General features: G+C 34.9%; 1 non-coding gene across 1 annotated transcript; it reads right to left on the bottom strand.

Annotated features, from left to right (window-relative positions):
* Positions 1-5,520: 5,520 nt before the first annotated feature.
* TRNAA-UGC (transfer RNA alanine (anticodon UGC)) lies at positions 5,521-5,598 on the bottom strand. Its single transcript is given in 2 exon segments — positions 5,521-5,556; positions 5,562-5,598. It is a non-coding gene; the product is annotated as a tRNA-Ala (tRNA).
* Between the last annotated feature and the right edge of the window lie 855 nt (positions 5,599-6,453).

Genomic DNA, 6,453 nt, shown 5'->3' with positions numbered 1-6,453 from the left:
GACATTCAAAATATTATCTACTCAAAGATTACGCAAAACCTGTACTACAGTCATTACTAGACAATAAAACACACATAAATAGGTACGTTTTTGTAAATACAGTCATGTAAATTACAGATAGAAAACAGCCAGATTAATGCAAAAAAAAATGCAATCTTTGTTTTGTGCGTGGATATAAACAACCACAACAGTAAGTAGTTCTTTACGCAAACCATCAGACCTAGAGGCCACTATTTTTCTCAAAACATAACCCTCCTGGCGCAGATGGGTAAAAAGTATTACCAGGCCTGTTCATCTCCGCGAGTTTTCATGGAAAACAAAATATGCGCCACGGCACCTACTGGGATATTTAATCGACAGGACACTCACGAACGAGCATTGACGCAAGCACGTGTGTCTTCACCCATTTGCATTGTAAAGACAATAAATTAAGTATGATGGAAAGTAGAAAAAAAAACGGTGGTGTAATTAAAACTGTGCAGTATTTAACTGGCACTTCACGTCGTCACACATTATTTTACCGAAATCAGCCCTATGGAATCGGCGCTTTACCGATCACTGACGTATGTCAAGAAAACGGTACTCGACTCATGAGACAAGCTAAATTACACCTTATTGTTGACGACAACGAGCATATTTTTTTTTAATACCTTCGCGAAGAAAACCTTCCGTACATAGTACTTATTATTATTCCAAACCGCTAACTCCTATGCCACTGAGCGCTCACCCGAGTTGCTCGCTTGGAACTCCCAACTTAGACAAACTAGTTCCCGTACAAGAAATATACATTTTCCTACGTCGAACACAACAACGCGAAACTCCGCGTTGATTTCCACTACTTTTGTTCGTAAATACAAAACTTGGTTTCCACTGTAAACGAGCATTTCCTACTAATAACCTATACAACTTATATGTATACCTTGTCAGTTTACACAAAGTAGTAAACTTGTTACTTAACCATCAGTTAGGGCACCAAATAAAATAAGTATTTTGTTATCATATTTACCATGAAGCTTTTTGTATACATATTATATGAGCTTCAAATAAATTAAATATGTGACTGAAGAAAAAGTTACGTTGCGCTGATGTCGCGTTGCCTTCACGTCAAACTATGTCGTCTCACCTGAGATTAATAATGACTGAAGAACTACCTCACATGTTTGTATGGTTTTAAAACACTGCTAGGGTTCTTCAATTTGTCTGATTTGTCTTGAAGGTATCAGCTTCGTGGCGAGTCAATTAGTTCAGCAGATGAAAGTAAAAAAAAAAAAACAAATTAATTAAAATGACGCTTACAAACATAATCGCTAACAGAAGCACTAACCTCTTTAATAGAACACTAAGAAAGTTCTAATTACTTAAACAACTCCGAAAACACTCGAAGTTGAGCGAATATAACAAAAATAACTTAGAGCAAACAGCGTGTTAATCCCATCTCACCTTCAATTAGATTGCCTAAAGCAATTTGAAATTCACTAAACTCGTTTGCATTGAATTAAACTAAAAAGATAAGCGTTGTAGGTACTTAAAAGTGTACGAGTTACACGAAGTATTAATTTATGTGTACACTAAATGTGCCCGCGACTTCGTACGCGTGAAAATAGTTTGAAAATATTTTCCGTTTTTGCAATACTTTTCTTTACTGCTCCGCCCCTATTGGCTGGTTTATGGAATGGAATAAAATAACAACGACCAATCTTAAAATGTATGACGAGTAGATAGATGTAAAATGTAACAATACAATATGTTTGTGTTACTACCTAGTACTCGTATAATGTAGTGTAAGCTTAGGAGAATTGAACCACCTAACTATGACCGTAACTATAACGATAACCGGTGTTTTTAGTATGGAGTTTGACAGATTTTTGGCGTTTGTCAAAGTTAAAGTAATTAAGATGGTGCAACCCAGCCATTATTGTTTCGCTTGTTTGAGTACATAGCCAGTTATTACGTGGTTGCTCTTAGTTCTACGAAGGCTTTATTATTTTCAAAACCAATGACTGTTTATAACGTTTGAGTAATGATTTCACAAATGCTGGACAAGTGACAGCCATTTTACGTAGAATTGCCTTCTATCGACTACAAAGGATTTCAATTGAACCAGCAATTAGTAGAATAGCCTAATAAACTAATAATTATCCTTGATAGGAGATTTCAAGGTTTTCGGGTATATGAATTAATTAAAATATAGTTGTGCATAGTTCGTCGCTTGCCTCTCTAACTGACATAACTGACATTTTGCAAAATTTTCAGGTGATTAGACAGATCGATTCGTCTTGCAAAATTGATTAAGATGGTATAGATAGGTAACTCAGTTTCGAAAAAAATGTCAGACACGTCAGTTAGAGAGGCAAGCGACGAGTTGAGGTTTAAGTTCATTATTTAACTGTAATATCGCTCGCTTCATACCGATGTGAATATACCCCTAGAACCCCTGTAAAAAAACCATTTATAGATACGCTAACTAAACTTGACTTTTTGCTAGACTATGCTTATTATATATTATTATAGATTATGCCTTCTGAATTGAAATTTGGAACTTAGCGTGCTCATCTTCGACTCAACACTGAATTTAACTGATAAGTTCATATTTGACTATTAGTCAAGTCGGTAACGCAATTGTAACTCCTGGGGCTGCTGCGTTTGTCGTTGATCCGTCTGCTTTTTTAACTCCAGTTCCATGAAAAAATATGCAAAAAGCATGCTCAGGAGGCCCACTGCTGAACATAGGCCTCCCCCAATGACTTCCACATCGCACGGATGTTCAGCAGTAGACGTCTTGTGGCTGAAATGATGATGATGATGTTCCAGCCAAAAATCTCAATTCCGAAATCTGGCCTATAGCTATGTTAACAACTTAAATGTCCCGAAATAAAACGTAAAATAATTGTTTACGTACCTGCTTGAAAGGTTAATTTTACTTGTTAGTCGTAACGAAAGGCACTCATACTAAAATGTGTGTTTTAGCGTTGCTAGGGTGATACAGAATTACAGAGCGTTGACATTTTAAGCAAAACCTTTAGGATCCTACATTAGGATTAAAATTAGGTTCTGTTATTCCATGAAAATCTAACTACGGAGACATTGTAACAAAATTGGACTACGCATTAAGCAACTAAGAAGTATACGAGTGGATATTTACAAAGCTTCTACATATAATAAAATACATTGTGATAACAAATTAGTAGAATTTTGAGTACCTAGGTAACTAATAATTGATTGATTTTTTAGATCCAAGACATTTTAACCCTAAAAGTCTGTACAGCTTTAATTGAACTTTAAAATAACTTTCCCAATGCGAACTTCACAATTAATGGACTGTAAAAATTAAATTAATGTGTTTTTTTTTTGTTTTCAGGTAAATCACGATTGTCTACAAGAGAACTTCATTTAACTTTTTCAGTAAGTCATAATGATCATATTTTAAATATTTTCATAAGTTTTTTCTTTGAAGCGTTTGAAGCGCGACAAAACACGACAGTTGAAGTTCAATTTTTTGTCCTACTTAGGTTTTCATTGATGTGAACTTGAAGTTCAACGCCTTTTTTGCAACAAATCTCTAGAAGTAGCTCCATGTACTGTCAACTTTACCTAACTCTATAAATTGTTTTATTAAGCCTTAGGTACTTATTTGAAATTTAATTTAATGCTTATCACTTGAACCTACACATAAATTAATCTAATTTCGAGTGTTCTTAATAACACAGCTTTCCGAACAATTCGCAGTTACATTACATTTCTTCAATATAAATATTCCTTGTCAATTTATATGGCGGGACCAACATATAGCAATTTGTGACGCAATGTACCGTGAACCAAGCTATACGTCACAAAGGGTACGCCGATGGCGAATTACGCGATGCGGGGCGAAACGAAATTTGAGCTCGCTTCGGCTTGATAAACTTTTCAATTTAGTTTTGATGCAGGGTCTGTGCGGAAAAACGTCATTTGTCCCACTTCTGGGATGTTTTTGTCAAATAATTAATAGGCAATAATTAATTACACATACGGCTATGAATTTTGCAATCAGTACGATCTTTTGATTCATAAAATACATCATTTTCAACCGACTTCAAAAAAGGAGGAGGTTCTCAATTCGACCCGTATGTTTTTTTATTTTTTTTCTATGTTTGTTACGCGATAACTCCGCCAATTATGAACCGATTTGAACAAATCTTTTTTCGGCGTATAGGTAATACCTCAAGGGTGGTCCCATTTAAATTTAGTAATAAAAAAACAACCCCCAAGGGTGGAAAATTGGGGATGAACTTTTTTATACGCAATATCTCCGCCGATTATAAACCAATTTGAACGATTATTTTTTTGTTGAATAGGTATTATCAAAAGGGTGGTTTCATGCGAATTTGAAGAAAATATTTCACCCCCAAGGGTGGAAAATTGGGGATGAACTTTTTTTACGCAATATCTCCGCCGATTTTTTTTGGTCTCAGTGTACTGCCTACCTTCAGTGGTAACATCAAGGTAATAATCAGTTAACTAAAAAGCAAGAAATAAGTAAAATTTTATAAAAAAAAATAAAACCGACTCCAAAAAACCTACACTAAAACGTAGAAAAATAATTACTAATTACCTACTTATTTATTAGGACGAATTATTAATATTTATGTAGGTATACCATGATTGATAATTTTGGAGTCGGTGCAGGCAAACTTTACATGTTTCATAATCTTGGCACCGACTCCAGAAGTATCAATCATGGTATACCTACATAAATATTAAATTCGTCCTAATAAATAAGTAGGTAATTAGTAATTATTTTTCTACGTTTTAGTGTAGGTTTTTTGGAGTCGGTTTTATTTTTTTTTATCTTCCATCTGCTGGTTGTCCGAAAAAACATTTTGACCATACATACGCTAGTAGTCAATTGTATGTAACTGTTTAAGTTTCATTTTGTATTACGCCACTTTGTGATATTCTGCTGGAATTTCACTAATTTATTATATGTCTAAACCTTAGGTACTATAATTCTTAAAGTGGATACTTTGAAGCTTCAAATATTACTTACTTATTCTTACTTCTTCTTACTTTCCATTGTAATATGTGTGATTGTTTAAAATCTAATTAACATGTGAAGAAAATGGCGACTAACAGCGTACCCTTCACACACCCCTCGCGCTCGTGTTATGTCACTTATCCCTAGTAGCAAATACCGACCTATTGTCATTTACAACTAACTCATGGTAAGAATAATAATAAGTACCTAATAGCTAACTGAAATGGATAAACTTAATTTTCATATTAATTAAAAAAAAACCTCTAAAAAAATCAAATTACTAATAATCCTGTTAACCCATAGTGATTAGCTGTATACTTGTATTCGAGTGGGTTGACATCAATAGTCGAGCGGTGGGATCGAACCCACGTTCCCCGGATCACGAGTCGGCCAGTCCAACACCTTCACCGTTCGGCTATCGTCACTGTCCGTCCCGTTACACCTGCCTGATGTACAATAAACCGCTCAGAAATTATCATAGTTATCCATTATTTAAAAAAAATATTCAGCTCGGGAAGGATTTGAACCTCCGACCTCCATATTACAATGCAAATTGGATGCTCTAACCACTGAGCTACCGAGCCTTATGAGTCAGAGACAAAAGATGGCTAACCTTTCATCCTTCGATAGCATTGCTGCTAAACTAAACGAAATAGTTACAATACAGACAACGTTTTGCTAATTTAATATTCATATAGCTAAATCTTATAATTGAGTTTGTAGTATCTAAGACCTTTGTTACTATAGGTTCGGCCAAACCAACCCTGCGTGCGCGATGGCGATCCGTAGAAATCAGTAGGATACGAGTCAGTAGAAATCAGTTACTTTCTCATAGCGCTAAGGACTCAGCTTACAGACCCAGAGTTTTCAGGTTTTCAAGACAAGAAGATATCTGAAAAGTATCTAAAGGGCTACCTAAGTTTTCAACCGACTTCAAAAAAGGAGGAGGTTCTCAATTCGACCCGTATGTTTTTTTTTTTTTTTTTTCTATGTTTGTTACGCGATAACTCCGCCAATTATGAACCGATTTGAACAAATCTTTTTTCGGCGTATAGGTAATACCTCAAGGGTGGTCCCATTTAAATTTAATAATAAAAAAACAACCCCCAAGGGTGGAAAATTGGGGATGAACTTTTTTATACGCAATATCTCCGCCGATTATAAACCAAATTTGAACGATTATTTTTTTGTTGAATAGGTATTATCAAAAGGGTGGTTTCATGCGAATTTGAAGAAAATATTTCACCCCCAAGGGTGGAAAATTGGGGATGAACTTTTTTATACGCAATATCTCCGCCGATTATGAACCAATTTTTTTTGGTCTCAGTGTACCTACTGCCTACCTTCAGTGGTAACATCAAGGTAATAATTAGTTAACTAAAAAGCAAGAAATAAGTAAAATATTATAAAAAAAAATAAAACCGACTCCAAAAAACCTA

Source organism: Ostrinia furnacalis, unplaced genomic scaffold (assembly GCF_004193835.3).
Source record: "Ostrinia furnacalis isolate ACB-3 unplaced genomic scaffold, ASM419383v2 OfSCF7615, whole genome shotgun sequence".
Taxonomy (NCBI): domain Eukaryota; kingdom Metazoa; phylum Arthropoda; class Insecta; order Lepidoptera; family Crambidae; genus Ostrinia; species Ostrinia furnacalis.
Note: the sequence above shows the minus strand (reverse complement) of the source record. Positions and strands in the feature narration are given on the sequence as shown.